The sequence below is a fragment of the Rhagoletis pomonella genome, unplaced genomic scaffold, assembly GCF_013731165.1.
Source record: "Rhagoletis pomonella isolate Grant_MI unplaced genomic scaffold, Rhpom_1.0 Rhpom_scaffold_00006, whole genome shotgun sequence".
NCBI lineage: Eukaryota > Metazoa > Arthropoda > Insecta > Diptera > Tephritidae > Rhagoletis > Rhagoletis pomonella.
In genome coordinates this window covers 61348628-61371220 of record NW_023458560.1, presented here as the reverse complement: position 1 = coordinate 61371220, position 22593 = coordinate 61348628, and the positions used below count along the sequence as shown (strand labels likewise).

The 22593-nt window shown below is 36.7% G+C and overlaps 2 protein-coding genes and 1 long non-coding RNA gene across 6 annotated transcripts in view; 1 reads left to right on the top strand and 2 right to left on the bottom strand.

Annotated features, from left to right (window-relative positions):
- LOC118741033 (threonine--tRNA ligase 1, cytoplasmic) overlaps window positions 1–22593 on the bottom strand; it is a 575984-nt gene that overhangs the window by 160021 nt on the left and 393370 nt on the right. The gene's annotated exons all lie outside the window — the stretch shown is intronic.
- LOC118741032 (apoptosis-resistant E3 ubiquitin protein ligase 1) overlaps window positions 1–22593 on the bottom strand; it is a 116615-nt gene that overhangs the window by 30894 nt on the left and 63128 nt on the right. The window lies entirely within an intron of this gene.
- On the top strand, window positions 13418–13702 carry LOC118741059. Its single transcript, XR_004993222.1, has 3 exons — window positions 13418–13495; window positions 13548–13613; window positions 13670–13702. It is a non-coding gene; the product is annotated as an uncharacterized LOC118741059 (long non-coding RNA).

The window sequence follows — 22593 nt, the reverse complement described above, 5'->3', positions numbered from 1 at the left end:
TTCTAAACATTCTACAAAACAAATTTTAACAAACATATTTTTTAACTGAATTTACATATGTATGCACATTAGGGTGGTCTTTAAAATATCAACATCATGGGGAAGCCCTTTATTTTGATTAAACGTATAAAACAAAGGCATTCACGAAAATTAAAAAATTAAAAAAAGGGGATCGTTACCAGACTTTAAAAAAATTTATTATTTTTAAGTTCAACAAAATTTTGACTTTGACCAGCTAGAACTCAGCGAGTTTATAAATTTATATGAATAAGTTTCAATAATATATGTAAAATTTATCAGATTTAGAGTCAAAGTTTTGTCGAATTTTGCGACTTAAAAAAAATATGTTTTCAAACCCCTATATTTTTTTTTTTTATTCTTGTGGATGATTGTATTTATGTAAAACAAAATAAAGGGGTGTTCCATACAAAATTTAAATGTTGATATTTTAAGGTCCACCGTTATATACAAACATACTATGCACAATTTAGTCTATGGAACAAGCAAAAATTGTGATATACATATTAAGCTTTTCGTTTCCAAATTAAGATTTTTCTCGGACCAGGGATCGAACGCAGCTCCTTCGGTGTGATAGTACGCACCTCTAATCACTCAGCCACAGCGGTCGTATTAGGTGAAGCAAGATATATGTACACTTATAAATTTATATTAAACATAGCATAGAAAGAATGGAATAAATAAGTGGCAAGCAAAAAATACACAAATCGGTATAACATTTTTTCTTACAAGCATATATTTTCTTTACATGTCAACAGCAAAGTGTTCTTCTGGGAAAACTTTCTTACAAATAGTTTGAACATATTCATATGCAAATTTATTTAGTATCATATACGTATGTATGTACATTAGACAGTAGCACCTAACAAGCAAATAAAAAACAGTTCGCCGTATACTTATTTACCTCAGAGTATAAAGTATTTTTGCAAGGTAATTCTGAAAAAAAAAGGAAAATTTAGGACGAACCTTGGGCTTGTCTCTTTAAATTTTTATCGGTGACACCTACATACATCCGACAAAAAAAATTATAGATAGTTCGACTGGAATGATATGTACAAATACTTCCTACTTTAGGGTAGTACGTTAGGGTGATAGAACGTGATACTTGAGGTCACTGAACTTTGGAACCAAAAAAAAAAAATTCTCCTCAAGGCAAAAACATTCGTAGATCTTACTTTAAGATCCAACTTTAAGATCCTACGTGCGGCTAAAAAAAATCGAACTTACCTTGCAAAAGTACTTTAGCCTTAGGGTGGTACGGTCTAATGTGCATATTTACATACAAAAGCATAAATATACTATACACCGATATGTAAATATTTATTATGCAAAAGTGTTTTATATAAATGCACTTAAATGGCTTATGTTATGATAGGATGTGCCCATTAAATATGCAAAATGCCCATCTCGTATGCTGGCGCCACCAATGTCACACCCTTTTAAACGGCATTGTGCCGCTATACCCACTTGCTGGAATCCGTCCACTTTTCGTTCTAGGCTTTCAAGTAGTTATATATGTATGTTTGTGTGGATATATGTATATAGATACATATTTTCGAATGAGGTGCTACTAAATAATTAGTGCAGCATTTTCCTCGCCTTTTGCGTTGAAGGGAAATATTGCAGTAAACTATAAATAATTGTGCATTATGCATGCGATGAAAATTTCCAAAAAAAAAGTACATATAAAAAAAAAAATTGCACGTCTGCGCTGTGCATGCTAGATCATATTGTTTATTTATTATTCTACATGTTGTTCTTACGTGCTGATAGTATGCACTTTGCTGTGCAATTTTTTCGTATTTTGAAAAAATTTTACTTTTCTGATTTTCCTATAGCAAGTAAGACCATTTAAATTTCAAATTATCTTCCGTTTGGAAAAACTTCCGAAAAAATAATTTTACCTATAAAGAAGGAAATATGTTTCAAAACCCCTTCTGAAGTTATGGTGCCATAATACATATTCTTTGAAAGTGTTCAAAATCTTCTCAAAATACATTAATATACATGTATATATTTCGAGCTGGTTTTAAGAAAAAGAAAAACGAAAGAAATGTAAAACCGTCAATTTAAAAAATTCATTATTTATTGCATTGCTTATGATTTGCTTGCAGTTGTGCATCCTTTTAGCAATTTTATATTACGAAGAACAAGTACGTTGTTACTTAACCTATAAGTAAACATTTTTCAAAAACAATAGCTTAGTATCCTCCCAATACACTCGCCAAAGAGAACATACACCCACTCTTTATCCGGTGGAATCAACTCGAGGTTACCTTTTCGGGCCAACTTATCCGCAACGCGATTCCCTGCAATATCAATAGGGCCTGGTACCCAAATGAGTCTGAGTGGAGAAAATTTCCTTGCCAACGTCGAGTAGTCTAGCAGACAATCGACTGTATCCTTAATACCAGCTCTGCCTGGGAAACTATACAGTGATCTGGAAGCCTAAGTTAAAGCTTGATGAATAGTGCTCTGCACAAAAGAACCATCCATCGGCACTTGCTTACCGTTCGCTCATTCTTTAAGGATATCAGAGTGGCGAAAGAGCTCAAAACCCAGTAAAGTCGAAGCTTCAGAAACCTTTCATTATGTCTTCCGAAGTGTAACTTTTGAAAGGTGAAAGATGAATTTGAATATTTGTATATATATTTTTCATTCCATACCTAATACTAAAATTAAACGTTTAACACTATTTACATTTGTAAGTAACATTTTGAGCAAAAATAAAGTGTTAAAAAGGGAAATAATTTTAAGAAAAAGCTAAAAGCTAAACCGTTTATTTTTCGGCTAAACCCAGCTCTGTTAAAGTCCTTATCGAATGAGTTGTTCTTTTGGGCTCACTGAAATCCGGTTGCTACTTCGGCGGCGAAACGTATTGAGGAGATTGTCCACCAAAACTTTGGCTGTGGCGTACTTTTCAACGGTGCACTCCATGCTTTTCCCGATTCTATGGGCCGGGTGACACCTTCACTAACTCTTCAGTTACTACCTGTGATAATATGTACCAATTTAGTCTAATGGCTCTCTTCGCCTCTGTCTTATGGAAAATGGGTTTCCAAGAGAGTGTTTTGTAAGGGTGAGCGATGCGATATACATAAGATCCATCGCATTTTCTGACCATTAGGTCCTATAGAAGTACCTTCCGCAGCCTGATAGGCTCTTTCATATTGCCAAATGCAGAAATCTCTTTAAGGCCTTAATTTTGTGGTTGAAATTTCTCTCTTATATTCCTTCCGCGAGATAGGATACTCGGATTACTTTTCTTTACGAGCTGTTAACGCTCTATCCAAAAGCCTGCTGGGCTTTACATGACATCTGGTAAGTTCATCCGTTTCCGTCATCGAACCGCTTTGCCCTGCCTGCTTCTTCTCTGCGGACATTTTTGCTCAAAGCAAGGAATAAAAGTACTCGTTACCTTTATTACAGGTTTTTAAATTTAGGGTTTTCTCATTTCAAACCACAACCCAGACTTTTGCCAGTCCGCCTTTCGAAAATTCTGAACTTCTGGGCTTGATAAGTGTCAGTTTCTAGCCTAAGTTCAGTTGAGCTATGAACAAATAGTTTGAGATTCAATTTCCGAGATCATCTATCCTTTGATGTGGTTATTATACATATATTTTTCTTTATTATTAATTCATTTCCGCATTTTCTGTTTTCCCAAAATTTTTTCTCTACTTATATATTCCGAAAAAGTTTTGTACACCCTTTGAGTTAAAGTGCTCATCTGCACCTTCAACCCACTCGTTTTTTCAGCCAATCAAGTTACCTATTTCATCCTTATGCACTCAAGCAAAAAGCTCAAAGCTTTGTTTGTACACAAAAGAAATCAATAAAAGGACTACACGTAAAAATAACACTGTACAACACAACATACATATGTTGTATGTGCATTACGGCTTAACTATAGATGAAAGAAAAAAAATTTGGGCATGTGTCAGTTTTATTTGAACACTTATGTCGAGAAAAAATTTTGGGTGCAACAATTTTTTTTAGGCATCCGCTAAAATCGCCTAAATCGCGTGTTTTGCTATAAAATTTTTATTTGAAGTCAGATTTTTTAAATCTTTATGTCGCAAAAAAGGTATAGCTCTCAACGATAATTGACCATTAAACAGTTTTGGCCTTCAAAACTGTTTTGATTTACACCTTCACTAATTTTGGAAATACCATCCCTAGTTCTTTTTTTTACACTATAAATCTAAAGCTCTCACAAAATGATGACGACTTTGCTAAAAAGTGCTAGGCTTTATTCAAAAACCAAAATTTAAAAAAGCGGACTTCAAATAAGAAAGTTATAGCAAAACGCGATTTAGCTGTTTTAGCGTGTGCCTAAAAAACTTTTTCGACCCAAAATTTTCTCTCAACACACATAAGTGTTCAAATAAATCTAACACAGACTAAACTTTTTTTTCGTGATACGCCTTAATGTACATATGTACATATTAGAGCTCTCGATTTTGTTCGCACATTTTCAAACAGCCCGGGTATATGAGCAGCGAGTACTCGCACATTTGTTCAATGCTCATTACTCGAAAATTTTCGAGCATGAGTTCGAGCAATTCGAGTTTTTTCGAGTAATTTGAGCAATGTTTTCTTTTATTATATTGACATTTTTGGTAGCAACTTTTTAAATTTTTCAAATTATTGGTATATAATGCAAAGATTGCTACACTGGTATTTAATAATATAATTTATTTAACATGAATTAGAAAGCAGCTGCTGACAAATACAATTTACAAATCATGATACAATAATTTTTAGAAGGTAGTTTCACTTCTTCTTCTTATCCGCCATGTTAGCTATCTGAAAGAAAACGTGTTTCGTATTTTTTGTTGTACCAACTTTTTCAAAAAAAAATCCAGCTTTTGACGTTGGAAAAATAAAACAAAGAAAAGCCGAACATATAAGTAGAGAAATTTTCGAATATTTTGTAATAATTTTCTTCATAAAAAATTAACTGCTGCTTTCGTGGATATTGCAACACACGGAATAGATGTAAGGACACAGCTATAAGAGCCACCGCACACCACAGACTTTATCGGCCGCCTATTTAAATTATAGGGCGCGCTTGAAATATGTACATGAAGATGTATGGAGGTGCGCACATTACACCAGCTTAATCGCTCTGACCAATAAGTTATGGTGCAATGGAAAGACATCTAAATTGGCGGCCGATAAAGTCCGTGGTGTGCGATGGATCTAATCCATTATAAACAAGAAATATTGCTGTTATATTTTCATTTTTATGATTTTTATTCATGTGATTAGCAGTGGCAAAAATGTATGTACAAAATACGTATATTTATATTAAAAATTAAGTGATCAGTTATGAAACATATAAATCTTTACATGTTTTGTTAAGAAATATCTAAAATAACAAGCGGTAATCCCCAAGTTCTATATCGTAGCAGTGGCCATATTGCGTTTTTGTCACAGACACGGTTTATGTCAAAAATTTTGAAGTGAAACTACCTTCTAAAAATTATTGTATCATGTTACAAATTTTCTTTTGTTTGTGAAATTGTTCAAGAACTCGAAAATTTTGAACAAACATTTGAGCAGTTGAGCAATGAACGAGTTTCGAGCGAGTATCGAGCTACTCGCATTGCTCGATACCCGGGTATCTAGAGCTCTAGTACATATATAAAGGCTGCGTTTCTTTATACATTCCGGATAATCCAATTTCACAGCCGGAATAAACAGAATGCGTTTGAAATATACGTCAACATATCATCAGGAACGTTCTAAAGAATAAATAAACAAAAAAGTTTCTTCCAAACGTTCAGAATGAATAAAGAAATGCAGCCAAAAATGTATGTATAAATTTTTTTTTGTATGTGTGCGCATGCCACTCTATGTTGTTAGCAATCCCTCACAGAAGAAAGAATATAACTTACACAAATATTGTGTTTTCGTAGATGTCAGGATTTTTTCGCTTAAAACTGTAGGATTGATTGGATATTTTCAGAAAATTTATTTATATTTGCAATAATGGTTTATATATAGCTAATTAATTAACTAAATATTATACTCCTTATGCCTCGTTCCCCTTCTGCGCACAAAGAAAAGAAAGTATCCACTTCCATAATTTTTATCAAGTAGAAAAATCAAGAAAAATTCCGGAAACGCTTCGTTTTTCTGCCAACTTCTGCTTACAAATTTTTTCGTACCTGCACATTCCCCTAAAAGTAGGCTACTGCTGATTGAAAATTCAAGTCGCGCAAGCTCGCTATTATACATACTAGTTAGCCCGACCGGCAGTTGTTGCTTCTAGTCACTTACTTGAAAGTAAGTATTAGGGACTGTTTACTGGTGCGAGCATTTTTATTTTATTTTCATTCGTATGCCATCACAGAATTAACACAAAAGTCATGGTGGAATTATACAAGGTGTTGTACGTAGTGACAGCTCATGTCGACGGCTCCCTTACAAAAGGTTGTAATATGGAAGCACGAGAGAAACGGGAAGAAAAAAAGCCCGCTTTGCGAAGTAGTACGAAATTTGGTACTATTTTTCATATCAAATTTTGCATATAAATAGTTACAAACAAACAAGAAACAAGAAACTTAACGTTTGACATCGATAGACTCCATGTTGCCGTGGTCCGATTGTAGGAGGACGCATACTTACGTGTTCGTATCTAGGTTGGAAGATTAAATGCATTGCTGCAATATGGGCATCGGAAATGGTTTTGAAAACGCTTTATTTTTAGCAACCTCCCAGGGTGGTCACCGGTTAAAAATATCAGATTCCACTTTAATTCAGGGAATTAGATAATTCAAATATGTATCACAGTAAAAGTAAGAAAATGTAATAAAACTACATTTTTGTAGTAATTACAGTAATATAACAGTCTTATTTATTGTTAAATGCATGTTGTAAGTATTAACTTGGAGTAAATTAGGGTCCACAATTACTGAAACGTCGGAGTTTTCGTATTTTAAACGTATTGCTTTTCTATGCCAAGATAATTAAGTGCACCGAGTTTGGTATAAATTTATACAAATTGACAGCATCGCGACAATTGTGCACCCTACGTCGAATTTGTCCAAAAGCAAGTCAGACGCATTCTAAGCTAACCTGTTGAACGATTACATAGAGATCACACTACGTGATGCTGCACCAAATGTCGATAGTGAAACAACCGTACACCACATTGTCACCAATGGTCCCCCAGTCCACGAGCGCCCACGCAAACTCACTGGTGAGAAGTTAAACGCCGCAAAAGAAGATTTTAATCTGTTGCTGCATCATGGTGTCATAACACGCAATCAATGGACAAGTCCCATCCACATGATGCCCAAAGAGTCCGGTGGCTGGCGCACTGCAGGAGACTTTCGCTTAAAAATCAACATAAAAAAATTCCATATCGGTGGAAGTGAAGTAGTCTACTTAGGCTATTCTGTGAGCCAGCATTGTTACCAGCCTCCTGAGGAAAAAGTTATCCAAAGCCTCAAACAGTTGTTGACTCGCGCCGCTTCCTCGGTATTGTAAATTATTATAGGCGTATTTTGCCTCACGCAGCAGTAATTCAAGCTTCCCTCAGTGAGTGCCTGAAAACAGCGCCCATCTCGCTGTAAATCCTTTGGAGAATACACAAAGCCCACGTTTTTTGTAGAATTAAAGTTTAAAATTTGTTATTTAATTTTCCGCTGTCAACGAATAAGAATAAATTAAATGTCAAATAATTGTTCAGTGATTGCAAATCAGTTTTAGAATAGGCTCATTCCCTACTTTTAGTTTTAGTTTAGTACTTTTTTAAGGCGGTAAAATGTAGTTTTTTCAAGAGGGAATCATCGATTTTGCTAAGGGAGTCAAGATGGCGGATTAGAGCGAGAACGCTGTCAATATCCAACACCTTGTATTATTCCACCATGCACAAAAGTCACATTTGGAAATGTTCGTAAAAATGTTAAGTCAGTCAGCAAAAGACGTGAGATCGATGAGTACGAATATAAATTAATAAAAATGTTATTAAAGATTCTCATATATTTTCCAACTAGGAAAGATTGGGCGGGCGGTCTACTGTCGGTGAATGATGGTATTTCCATCTACACCGATCGCTCAAAGATGGAAAAAGGAGGCAACTGCAAATACGGCAATCATACCTATCCCCTGCCCGATATCGGCAGTGGCTGTCAGGCGGAGATCTTTGCCATAGACAAGGCGGCTTGTCTCATAAGGAATAGTAAGTCTCTGTCAGGGAACGTCCCTATATTCGCTGACATGCAGGCGGCATTGAAAGCATTGGGTTCCAAGGTAGTACAGTCAAAAGTAAGTCGGAAATGTCGTGTAACGCTGGCTTCACTGAGTCACGTTAAGACCTCTCTCTGCTGGGTTAATGGACAAAGAAATATCGAAAGGAACGAAATAGCCGATACGATGGTTAGACAAAGCTCGGAAGTGCAAATTAGCGAGGCGGATAACTATCCACTATCAGTGATTTTCCGAGACTCAATAAGAGTCGTACTGAATAATTATTGATGCTAAAGAAATCTGCAGTAAGGGCTCTAACCGGCGTCGGCACAGGGCACTATAACTCCAATGCTATTTACATCGAGGGCGTATACCCACAAGCTTCTTCTGTAGAAGCTGTCGGAATGAGGAAGAAGCGGAATCGATTTACCACTTCCAATGGCAATGACATTTGGGATCACGATTTTTCAATAGTTTGGGAGAGATGGCGGAAGTAAAAATATGGGAGCTTCACAGCTTTATTCGGGATAATAAATGGTTGAACATACACTGACAATATGCAATAACTTCGGTTAGAAGTATGTGCCTCCTCCTCACACTCATAGAGGGCATTCACAATGGGTAAGTCTACCTCCGAGTGGAAGTGCGAGTCATTCGTATGCGCCTTCCTAACCTATTAAAAATTTGTGCTCCAGTTAAAGCGGATGCACCTGGAATGTTCTGAATCTTAAAAGGAAAGGACCCTCTGCCTAGCTGATCGAAGTCCGCACGAATATTAAGGCTGCAACCAAAGAATGCCCTCCTATGAGATGGACGAGGTGTCGAAAGACCACTGCTACTGGCGCTTGGAGCGCACCTACGATTGCGATACAAAAATCGTGCTTAGCGATGTCAATGTCAGAATGGGCAAAAAGATGATATTTGGTACCTCCATCGAAAAATGCAGTCATTTCAAAACAGACTGAGGCTGGTCGATTTTGTTGGGGTCGGAAACATTGTAGTCTACAGCAGTAGGTTCCATTATAGAAGTATTCATCTGGGTGTCTTTAAATCGAAATCCGAGAAACCAAAACAAACATATTAGTAGACGGAAGGCACTTGTCCAGTATTTTGGACTTACGCCCTATCCAAGAACAAAACAAAAAATCAATTTGCATCCAATACAAGGAAAGTTCAACGTCTAACGGTTGCATAGGGTGCCATGAGTGCAAGAAGCTTGAAATGTTTAAAACTTTATCAGAAAGTTGTGCGACTTATAGAAGGCTTTTGGACCAGGACTATGACGAGGTACGAAAGGCAATTTTGCAGCTGGAGAGGATGGTACGTATCTTACCGCGGCTGCCCTCATCCAGCTTTGGAGAGAGCACATTTCGACCGTTATGGACCCATTGTGATAGCGTAAGAGAAGTGCTTTACAATTTTTCTTTCACCAGAAGTGGAACCGATTTGCCGTTCTGATGAAGGTCACAAAATCGTTGATCCTAGCTGAACTCAGTTTAGCCAGAAACTCACAAAATTAGTGATACTTAGAACGAATATCGGAACGAATGCTGACATCAGGGAGCAATGACTTATGTGGATAATATTTTTCACTCTCGATTTCCTGTACATCGCCACATAGGTCATTCGACTACACACCCATTCAGTTGGCGCACGTTCTCTTCAAGCAGTGACCGGAGAACGGTAGGAAATGTGGGACTGCATCTTATTTTACCTAAATGATAGCCGAATATTCGCATTCAGAGCGGCACTGATTGCAACCAATCGGGTTTCCCTCTTCCTTGTCAGTTCATCTACCTAATAAATATTTATACTAATCTTTGAGATTAAATCTATGACGTGCATCCTTGCCACCTCATTTAGAGTATGTCTACACTGCGTGACTGCCTGGACAAAGAAAATAATCGATCAGCAACTTCCTTGCTTGTTGCCAGTTTAACTTGAATTTCGGCAATAAAAAACTGAGTTTGAGACTGAGAGCTCTTGCGATTACCGCCGACGTCGCACCCTAAGATTTTATTTGGAGCCATCGGTGTATGGGGCCACTGAATTACGATACAAGTTCAAGATTATGTCCTCCTCGCATTCGCTGCTAGAGCGGATCTCTCTGTGGAAATAATTCGTCGGAAAGTTTGCAGGAATAACTTCCATATTTCTGGAGAATGTGCACCAAGCGCATTTACCGCCGTTGAGGGTAAAGCCACTCTGACCATCCAGTACGCCAACCTCTGAACCTTAGATAGTTTATTTATTATTGCTAACTAATCCCTGGATGTTAATCAGACTGCCATGTCATAGAGTAAAATAGGCTACAATCTCCATTTTGAACCCTCCGGGGAAAAATAGTAAAGAACACGAAAACGAATATGAAGACCAAGACCAAAACGAAGACGAATTCGGAGACTAATTCGGCTTGAAAACCACCGACAGGTTCCGTACAACCCACGATAAAACCAGAGTAACTTCCGAAAAGTCCAGAAAAAAACTCGGAAAAATTCAAAAAGTCTCAAAAAATTTCTTAAAAAAAATTAGAAAGTTTCGAAAAAACCGAATAATTTGACATGATAAAAACATAGCAAGGTAGAACCGTTCTCTCAATTTGTCGGCCATGATTTTTTTTTTGAAGTTTGCCAACATTTTAAAATCATATAAAAGTGAAAATAAAAAATTGAAATTGTTCGAAATTGTTGTTGCTTGAGATTGAAAATGAAAATGTGTGTGTGAGTTTGTGAGTAAATTTAAAAATTAAATTGTTTGGAAACGTCAAGAATTTTAAAAGTGACTCTCAGCGGTTCTACCTTACTATATTTTTATCATGTAATTTGATTTATTTATCAGCAAATACAAAATATAAAGCAAGAAACTCCTACTACGCGGTGCTACAAAAAAAATTGACTGCATGTAGTTATTATGTAATGTGATAGAGGTGCTAGAACAGGTCTAAAAAATAATTTTGGCATTCGCATAATTTCAAATACACCCCCAAAATCTTAAGTTATGATCAAAAAACTTTATATCTGGATGTTGGGGATTTTAATTTGGCGATTTTGATTTTGGAGATATTGTGGTACACCCTTGGCATTGCCTGTTGGTGGGTCGCACCGGGAATTGAACTTGGGTGCTATTATTTATTTGATGTATAAACTGAAAACTTTTTGGTCAGCTGGGTTGCCTTTCATATTTGGGTATATTTGCACGTGGGCACATCTTTGCGTGCTTCCCTAAGTGCTGGGTCTATGAGGTCATCATCATCTTCGTCATACATACTTATTTATTTAACTATGCTTTTCTACTTTCGACAATTTCACCTTTTAGTTGCGGCTACTATGCGTCAACATTCCTTACACACACACAGATAAATATACTCTTAAGAGCGCGTGAGGTTCACCTCGACCTTGTCCTCGGTGACCATTGCAACGTTTCAACTTTTAGCAAAAGTATATCTAAATGGTAGTTGAGATCGGCGTCTGTGATAAAGCGTGCCGTACTTGTTACCAATAAGTATGTAATTTACTTACTCACACTCACTCACTTGAATATTTCACTGCCCATTTTGTTGCTAGTAAAACGTCGAAAATATTGACGGCTAATTTGAATTGGTCGCACCAAAAATTACCTTAACTGCGAGTATATATTTCACACTCACAATCCGCCAAACCTACGAAGGAATAAGGAAAGGTGCATACATATTTAGGTAATTGATTGGCAGTTGCGGTTATGAAAATGGCTTTGTCAATAATCGATGCCAATTTTAGTCCAAAATACTTAAGTAGTCATACTAAATATTTTTGGGATAATTTTTGTTTTTGTGTCAAGTGTCGTAACAAAAATTTATTTATATTACCGGCTTTTAATATACATAATAAATAGGCATGATGCAATAATGAAAGGTGTTATACGTTGGCAACTTCTCGCTCTAATCCGCCATCTTGAACTACCTTAGGAGAAACTGTGCTAATTTCACTGAACATTTCCCAAAATATTAGAAAAAAATTCTAAACAAGCTACATTGATTCAATTTTCGTTGTTCGTTTTGTTCTTATTCGCTGACATTTGTTTTCTAATTGCTTGAAATTTGGTAAGTATTGTAATAAAACCGAATTATTTTACAAATTAATCATGGTGGAATTATACAAGGTGTTGTACGTAGTGACAGCTCATGTCGACAGCTCCCTTACAAAAGGTTGTAATATGGAAGCACGAGAGAAACGGGAAGAAAAAAAGCCCGCTTTGCGAAGTAGTACGAAATTTGGTACTATTTTTCATATAAAATTTTGCATATAAATAGTTACAAACGGTATATTATGATAAGCTAAATTCGCGAAAGTAGCAATTAGCAGCGATGCTTAAAGGAAGCTGGGGATGTTTTAAAAACCTTACCAACTCAAGACCGATATATTAACCTCAAAAGTCAACTACTGTCACGTTTTACTGATTCAGCCGACCCACATAGGGTATTTGGCTGATTTAGGCATATTTTTTACAAACATCAAATATAGTTTTAGTTATCGAATAAAACATTCACTATAACTACCTTGTTACTAATAGAAAATTCAATCGTAGTGAAATCTTATTTATTGTCAATATTATTGTGGCATATTAACATTTGTTTCCATATTGTTATTGAGCTTTGTAGCATTATTATGTTTTTAGGGAAAAGGGAAAAAGCAACAAAGTCTTAGCGGTAGAAGTTACCAAAAAAACAGTTATATCGTTGGAAAAGCAGGGCCAGTGGCAGTGAACCACAGACGGGATTGCAGCAGCAAAAATCACTGGGGAATAGATGCATAGTTAAATACGTAGTTCTTGTTTAAATCTTCCATCTAAACTTACCGAGAAAACAGTTATATCGTAGAAAAAGACGGAATTGCAGCGGAAGGAAGCACCGACCAAAATAACTACAAATCCTTGGGGAGAACTCTAAACCGATGTTTTTTTGCCGAATTAATGTTGAAATTTCTAATTTAATTTTCAGTTGCCATCGATAAGAATAGAGTAAATGTCAAAGAATTGTTCAGTGATTGCAAATCAGTTTTGGAATAGGGAATGAGGTAGTTTAGTACTTTTTTAAAGGCGATAAAATGTAGTTTTTTCAAGAGGGAAACACCGATATAGCTAAGGGAGCCAAGATGGCGGATTAGAGCGAGAACGCTGTCAATATCCAACACCTTGTATTATTCCACCATGCAAATTAATTATAATTTTGCATTTATTAGATAATTTCCTTAGTGTTTTCCTGGCCGACCTGTGCTGGTATTGTAATTAAGAGCTAATACACGTAAGTTACAACATATTATTTTGACTTCATTGATGAACCATTCCATTTGCAGCATTCTCTGGTGAACTGCAGCTGCGGCCGAATTTGATTGTGTGCATCATCCTGCAGATATTTTGAAGTAAGTTGGAACCAGCTCTTTGTCATTTCAAAACCTAATGAACCATTTATTTGCAGATTTTGTGGACGCTTCTGCTGTGCTGCGTTCCTACTGCCCCCGTGTATTGCTCCGCCCGTGTTTTATAGTGTTGCGTCCCAGTTGCGCCTTTGCATTAGTGTGTGCGTTGTGCTTTAGACACGTTGAAGTAAGTTGAAACCAGGTTTTTGTTTGTTAAAAACCTAAAAAGCCATTCATTTGCAGATTGTTTGTATGCTTCTGCTGTGCTGAGTTACTGCTTCACCCGTGTATTAAATTGCAGCGTTCCTGTTAATATAAGCATCGTCGTTTAAGTACAAAACCGCGTAACTGACATTTGCTGCTAAAAATTGGATTTGCTCACACAAGTTCTTGGCTCAATCCTTATAAATTCTTCCTGATACATACTAGCCAAAAATGCGATTGCTTTTTAAAAAAAGATAAAAAAATCAAAGGTAATTTTTAGCCACTTCAAACTTGCATCTAATAAGACTAAAATTGAAGGGGCTATAAAACTGAGTGCTCAAAAAAATTCTAAGACTTCTGAGAAAAAAATGTGAATTTTGGGTGAAAATTTGTTGTATTTTTTGTAGTTTTCTACGAAGTTTTAAAATTCGGTTCTTATGGGTTTTGTTAGAAATTGAACTTTATTTTTATTGTAAATTCTTAGAAATAAATTAACATGAGAGGGAAATAATATCACTTTGAAATAGGGTTGCTATTGATATGACCGATACTGTATGTATATAATAAATTTTGTACAATTAAAAATCAAAGTGGATTTACTAAAATGAACACAACGTATTAATTATAAATTCTGAAATATATTGTTAATTTCAAAAACAAATAAATAATTTGGATGTACGTGAACTTGGGTAATGTATGTATAATTGTTTATATGATTCCTCAAAGTATCCCTTATATAACACTGTGGAACACAACAAAACTTTAGTGCGAATATATCAGGTTTGATAGCTGTTGGCATACCAATAATGCCTCATACTCAGATTTACTAGATCAATTCGTGTTCTCCGAGAAAAAAATTTGCACGATCCAAAAATCTGAAAAATCTTTTTTCTCCAAATTTTGAACATTTATCGTTTTTGGCCTATATTGGCCTCTATACTCAGATTTTTGAATCGTGACATTTTTTTTTTTTTTCTCGAGAACACGAATTGATCTAGTAAAACTGAGCATGAGGCATTATTGGTATGGTTAACAGCTATGAAACCTGATATATGCGCACAAGAAGCCCATATGAAAGAGGGGGACAAAAGATCACACGTAAATTAATTCCTCTATTTGGCCTGTACAATATAAGGGAAACATTTCAAATTCACAAGGGATACTTTTCTTAGTGATGCGGCTTATATAAGGAGTTATATATGCCATACTGTTCTAGCTGGGTATTCATCAGCTCAAAAATTTTAAGCATATTATCATATTCCTGTGAATAAAAACAAGCCATATGTATACTTATTCAGATAATCGGAACGCTGTTGAGAAGGCATAAAATTTAGTACTTTTTCAACTAAAGGGCTTTTTTTCTTCCCGTTTTTCTTGTACTTCCAAAATACAATATTGACCTAAGGTAGTTCGATTTCGAGCTGTCACAACGTACAACACCTTTCATTATTGCATCATGATAAATAGGTACATTTTTATGACTGTGCAAATAGTTTTTGATTGATGAGATAAGTTAAGGCTCCTTTGTATAAATTAAAGTGGCATTGGGTGCAATTTCTCAAATTATTTTTATTAAAAGAAAGGTGTGAGAGAACTGTTGTAGTTATACATTGTAAAAGTCGTGCAAGCAAAAATAGTATAGTAAATTTTATCGATTTCGCGTATGCAAAATAAAGTTTGGAAATGAAATTAAGCTTGCTTTTTATTGCCTCGCAAGTCTACTGCCTGCTCTTACAACTTTAATTTTACCGTTGAAAGTTTGCCGATCTTTCCTGATTTATTTCTTAGCAAAGACAGTTTTAAAAATTCTTCCATGTGATGACAGAAATTCAGTTTACCATACCACGACAGACCAGACTACATATCCCTCACAGGTATGAGTTGTCGCAGTGTTGTATACTTGTGCCGATTGCCTTGAATGGACCTTCCGCGTTTGGAGAATCCTTCTCTATAATGAGGATGATACGTTAGGGTAGGTTTAGATGATTGTCGGTTGTAAAAAAACTCACCTAACACTTCCTAAAGACGGAAGTCTATTCAGTAACGTCCTCGTAGTTTTAGGGACTCAAAGCTTTTGGGCCGGTGAACGGTATTGAATGTGGCTGGCCACAAAAAAAATACGTCTTCAGCATGAATGCTTGACAAACTTCTAAACCGGACAGGTTTTGAGTTCAAGATCGAGGCAGGATAATGTTTTCATTCCCATAATATTTTAACTTTGGCTAGGTGAACCTCCAGCGGCGAAAAAAGCCAATAGGAAAATTTATTCTAGCCTTGAAACTTAGTTGGAATTCCCAGATGTGCATAGTACCCGTAGCAGCCGTAATGTGCCGTAGCTCCGCAAGGTAACCACTGACCACCGAATGACTATTTCAACTTTTTTCCAACTCTATCTCTCATATGAAGTGGTGTTAGATACTTAATAAGTAGCCTCATTGGAAGACGTATATTGGTTAGAAGATTCACGTGCGAGTAAAATACTCGGCAAAGATTGGCAAATATGGTCGCAAGCACGCCAAAACCTGCCCACATCTAAAGCGCAATTGGATGCATTGAAAGCATGTGAAATCGAGTCAACATCAAGACGCTTGGACATGGGGTGGCATGCTAGTGGTATCCGTATCGGTCGCTGGCCTAGTGACGCTTGCCGCCATGACACAACCATCACTGGCGCCAGAAGCACGCCACTCACTACTACAATATGTGACTGGTAAATATTTACTGCCGGCCAATTGTAAAGTGCAGTGGGACTGGAAGGACCCAGCGCCAGTGGGCGGCACAATGTGCTTCATTGTACGCTTCTTTCAACGCAACGGACAGCCTTATCCCATCTGTGATACTGATCAATTTTTCGTCGAAGTCACCGAGGGTACACGCAAGGTGGTGACCATTAGCGAGCTAGGCTCATCAACAGATCCGAATAATGCAAATATCGCCAAAGTGAAATTTACTGTACGCGCAGCGGGACAGTATAAAATTTCTGTGCTCATCGGCTCCGCGCGTCGTTCGCGCTTTATACGCCTGGCCAGCACAGTGATATGCTGTGCTGGAAGGCCGACAATGTTGCACATTGAGCCGCGTGATGAATTCGGTAATGCGTGCAACTTCGAGGATAATGACGATTCGGTAAAAGTAAGTAGTTAGTTGGTTGTAGCTAGTGGGAGGAGCGAGTACGTTGCAAATGTATGGCGCTACATTGAGGCGTGTCATAGTATGAGTTTGAAATACTAAATCATTTTCGGTTTTCATGCAGGGCTATCGTGTTGAGATTTTCGATTTGAATGGCGAAACCATTGAGAAGTTGCATCACGCCATTACCTTCACCTATGACCGCGTGAACACACGTGTTGCCGTGACGGCGATTTTTCCGGAGCCGCTATGTCTGCGCGCCGTATTAGCTACCTTGAACAGAAGCTACCAAATGGTGATTTTGACATCATCGTGCTGAGTGGTATGTTCCTGAATGTTCTCCTTGATTACACACCCGTCTAAATCACTTGCAACCACGGAAGTTAAATAACTGCATACAAAAATGCTTGTTGAACTTTGAAAATTTCGCTTCCACCTTTGCATACGCCTATGGTTACCGTGCAATTGTTTTCATTTTAAATATTTTTTCTCTGTCCTTTTTCCACCCGCTTCATGCTCCCTCATCCACCGTCATAGGTAGCGACAGCACGCTCGTCCATAAGAATATCGCATCACGCAAGCATAAAATTTGTTATGAAGCCAAATTGTTGAGCATTTATGGCACACCGAAGAGTAAGCCCCGAAAGGTGCTCTGCTATGTGGGACCCAAACAAGTGAGTACACGAAGAGGTTACGCATTAAATGACAGCGTCAATTTTCAAATTTGGAGTCTCTCATCTTTCAGATCACTATCAAGGAGATGATACTAAAATTTATACCTAAGCGTATAGCGACATTTCGTCTGTGTCCTTCAACTAAATTTCATTTTTTGCCGTCCGTGGCTGCACAGCCACATGGGCCGGTTTTTATAATAGACGATGGCGCACAGCCGAAGATCGAGTCGGCATCACGAGACCGTAATATCATAGCGGCTACCTTTACGCATTTCTTGTTAAAGAACATCGGCGGTTCAGAGACCTTCAAGGATAAGCAAGACTTTTTCTATCATGAAGTACGCAAATTTCATGCGAGTTACTATCATGAGAAGCTCGCGTTGAAAGTGAATCGAGAGAAGATTTTAGAGAGCAGCATGAAGGCGACGAAGGGATTTTCGGTGTCCGATTGGTGTGGCAACTTTGAGGTGACATTTCAAGGAGAACAAGGCAAGTAATATTTAATTGTTGAAGAGGAAATAGTTGAAAATTAAGGTACAGTTCTTTAATGGTCGTGGGCAACTTCAATGACCCTGCGCACAATGTGGGTCCAACTTCCAATTTATTGAGTATTCGTGGAAGATGAGATCTTTCTCTTGACGCGAATAAAACTAGTCTGAACATTTCTATTTTGCTATATCTTATGGATAAAAGAACAAGACAAGAAGTTAGTTTCCTTGCTATCGTCAAAGTAACAGCTGAGATAACTTCTATCAGAAAATAATAATTTTGGTGTTGTTGTTGTAGCTTCTAGTTAGACCTGTCTATGTACTTCACATAGTCTTTGAACAGTGTACGCCAAGGTGAACTAACACTAGACCCAGGAAATGTCGACGGTATCAGACCAAGAGGAGAAAAAGTATAGTTTAGTGGCTTTGAAAATCGGCATGTAAAAAAGTGGTCAATGTCATTCGCGGAAAGTTCACAGGCGGTACATATGTACGTTGAGTATGTCGGGGTTAAGTCTAGGCAAGTATGAGCTCAGCCTGCTGCAGTAGCTACATATTTAGACCCGTAATTTTGGTCTTTCTTTGAATGGGTCGGTAGTCGTTGAACTCCACTAACGGCATTCACGCAGCGAGATGAGTTGATGGAGGTGGTTATTGACTATCTGCTCCGGTCCAGTTTTTATTGTACGTAGCGCTGATCTCATCCTTCAGTTCGTGGACACGTTTTCTGACGTATGTAACTATGTGCTGCCGGCGTACTACTTGAGGATTCTGTGTGACCTATTTCGTCCCGATGATGAAGATGGTTGCCATGGAGCTCGTGGGAAATACGGTTAGGCTCCTGAGGCGATTGCCCGATTCAGGAATGAAAAAGACTCCTCCAGGTACACGATACATATATATTTCGAAATAGAACTAGTCCTAAATAGATAGACCAGGGGATCGATGATATGTACATATACTCAATACTTCTTTGGATTAGATCTCGACTCCCTGGTTCAATGGAGTCTGCCGCCCAACATACCTTGTCCCTATCAAAAATGAAGCTAGATTAGCTATGAATTTGCACTCTGGTCAACCTATGTTCCATGGAGATAGTATTCAACCGATCTAGTTTCATTGAAGAGCCTGGGAAATGCGCTTGATGCAAGTATTTCAGAATACCACAGTGGTAAGTAAAGGTGCAATTTAGCGAAACGTAGGTTAGGATTTTTTAAATCTAATCGAGGTTCGTCTGCCTTTCTTGAATGAATGCGGTCTTAAATAAAACTAAAATTTTTAACCATTCGTAATTTTAGCCTCACTTAGAATATAATGTAATTGGTTAGTGAAGAAATTATCTGGAAAGTATCAAAGGCCATTCACTAGGGCTAATAAGTATTTTCAATCAGGGTTCGGAAATTCTCATTTATGATAATTCGTTTTCATTCTTTTACGAGATTTATCGCGATCGATAATATTCCAAGTCTATTTTTGCATTCTTTTATCGCGAGTGAAAAATGCAAACAAATTTATCATCTCTCACATTCGGAATGCGATCGACAAAAAAATTTTCGCTGCTTTTCATTCGCGATCGAAAAAAGCAAAGAAATTTCCTCTCACTCGAATATGAGAAGTCCGAGCATTGCCGATGACGGCCTCTCATAAATAAGAAAAACGATGCAAATAATCCATTCGCGATCACTCACAACAGCTTATCGCGATAAACTTTTCGCGAAAAATTTTCAACGACGTTGTATGGGAGATATTTTTCGCGTTTGTTTTGGGTATGCATTTTGTTATGCATACAGCGTACATACATATGTACATATGTATATGTAAGTAATGCAAGCAAATGCTTTTCGGTTGGAAGGAATGTGGGAATATGCACAAATATATGAATTATGGTGGAAACATATATGTATGTATCTACATATACATAAATTACATACATGCATACGTGTAGTTAAAGTATATTCCAAGCGTACACTTTTCAGTATAATGGTGTATCTGCATGTTATTTTATTATAATGATTGCGTTTATTTTTAACCGACTTCCAAAAAAGGAGGAGGTTATCAGTTCGTCGGAATCTTTTTTTTTTTTTTTATGTATGTTACCGCATAACTTTGGACCACGTCAACCGATTTCGATAATTCTTTTTGCATCGGAAAGGTAGTGTCTCAGAGGTGGTCCCATACTAATCTGGTTTAGATCCGATCATTGGATCATGAAATATATATATATATATTTTTTTTTCATATGAGAATTGAAGTCGGTTATGTTTTTTGCTTAAAAATTACTTGTTTATATCTAATAAATGGAACTTAGTGGGGATAAGATTGACTAATGAGAGAAGTGGGCGTCTGGTGAAGACTGATAGTAAAGAAAAGCAGAAAAAACAATACATATACATTTTTAATTTATTTTAAATGTTTTGATTCGCCATTACAAGGATATTAATAAGAAACCAAAAATATAAACATGTAAATAGAATAAGAATATGTATGGATGTATTACTAGAAGAAAACTCAATAAAACGAAGGTCTGCATTTCATATCCATGCACACATACATATGTATGTAGATATGTGTGTATCTATGTATATGCATGTACTTATACCGGTAAGAGCATAGTTATTTACTGAACAGTAGCGCAGAATGAGCAAAAATTTTGCAGCAATAATCAAATAATAGCTAAGCGTTGGTTTTACTACGACCTTGCAAAGACGAAAAAAATTTACTTGTGAGCCTTTTAGCCTGAAGTATGTATGTAGATACAATATTGCAGCAGCTTTCTACCTACCTTTTGTTTATTTTCCACTAATAACTAGTATGCTTTAGAAATATTTACGGAAATAGAGCACATGATTTCGTTCATTTTAGAGTTGTAGCAGGTAGTGATTTTTTCTTCAAACTGCATTTCGCTAAGTGCGGAGTTGCGTGGTTTAGTTGGGATTTCCCTGAATACCAGATATTTCGTAAATACGTATGTACGTTCTTCATAAAATTTTATTTTGTAAGAGTTTTGGGTGTGCACCTACATAAATGAGATAAACGATGCGGGTGCTCCATTCGCGATCACTCACAACAGCTTATCCTGTAAACTTTTTAGGGCGTTGTATGGAAGATGTTTTTTCGCTTTTCTAAGGAATTACGCTATAATTGCACGTATACATATACATATGCATTGTTGTCAGTGGTAGAAGTAATATAAGAGTCTTCCCACAGTGTTAATTGCCTATTGCATCGCATTTCTTTTTCGAATCGTATTACAGAGCAGCCTCTTAGATTTTTTTTGGAAAATATAAATCGTATGCTGCGAATGCCGCATTATACTAAAGCCAATCTTTCGACATAAGCTACTATTCCATATGAACACAGATATGTATATAAAAATGAAGCAAATTATTACATCACATTATTTTATCTATTTATTTTCTTCAATTTCTAATTTTGAGAAGTGGAGAATATCAAAATTTAATTTTGTTATCAATAGATTCGATAACGATTTTTTTGACAATTTTGTACATAACTTAGTGAGTATTGTAGAAAGTGCGCTGAAAGCCCGCTCAACAGAAACTTGTGTTGCTGGTACTGCTAATACAACCTCCGCTAACTTCAACATCTCACACTCATTCCGATAAAATTTTCTCCAGTATTCCAGGACATTTGTGTCGAACGGTTCCATTTCTTTTACACAGAGATTAACCAGCTTTGCGATTTTGCCAATGACCTTACGTGAAGCGTTAACTTATGGTACGCCCCTTTCGATGTGCTTGGAAGTTCATTGTCCTGTGTTGTATGTGGTACAACTCCAGAAGTGCAATCATTCTCATATTCCTGATGGATTTTCAATTTTCTGGATCGTTTCGTAAGTCCTTATTAAGTGATCCTGTAAAAGAATAGGAAAAATTAAAATAACTGGATTAGTATCTCACAATTATAAAGATATAAAAAATTCAAAGTAAACAATAAATTAATTGAACGAAATATAACATCAAGATAATGAATTTTGAAATAAATTTCAGTTGGCTTACCATTGCAACATCCTTTTGCTCAGAGCTGAGGAGAGGTGTTTATTCAAAATTAAATCTTGGATCTAGATATAGAGCAGCGACGAAAGCCTTATATTCTAAAAGGACATTTTTTCTTATTTTCATCGCATTTAGGAGGGAATCTGCATAAATATTTTCTGGGACCAAGTCTGCAAGCTCTAGTTCGCAAGTAAGCCAATCCCTGAAGAAGTCTCCTATAATATACTGCTCATTTTGAAGTTTTAGGGTGCACTTAGAGATTGGTTGAAAAGCGGTGAGAAAATCCTTAACGAATGACCAATTTATGTACATGTTTTTACCAAAATTTTCAATGTATTCTTTGATTCGGTAAAGTGATTCCATCATATCATACGTAGAGTTCCACCTAGTTCTGTTGTCGATGAATGGCAAACTGATGTCGGTATTTCCTGCTCTTACTAAGGTTCTCAATTTTTTTACAATCGTCCTGCACTCT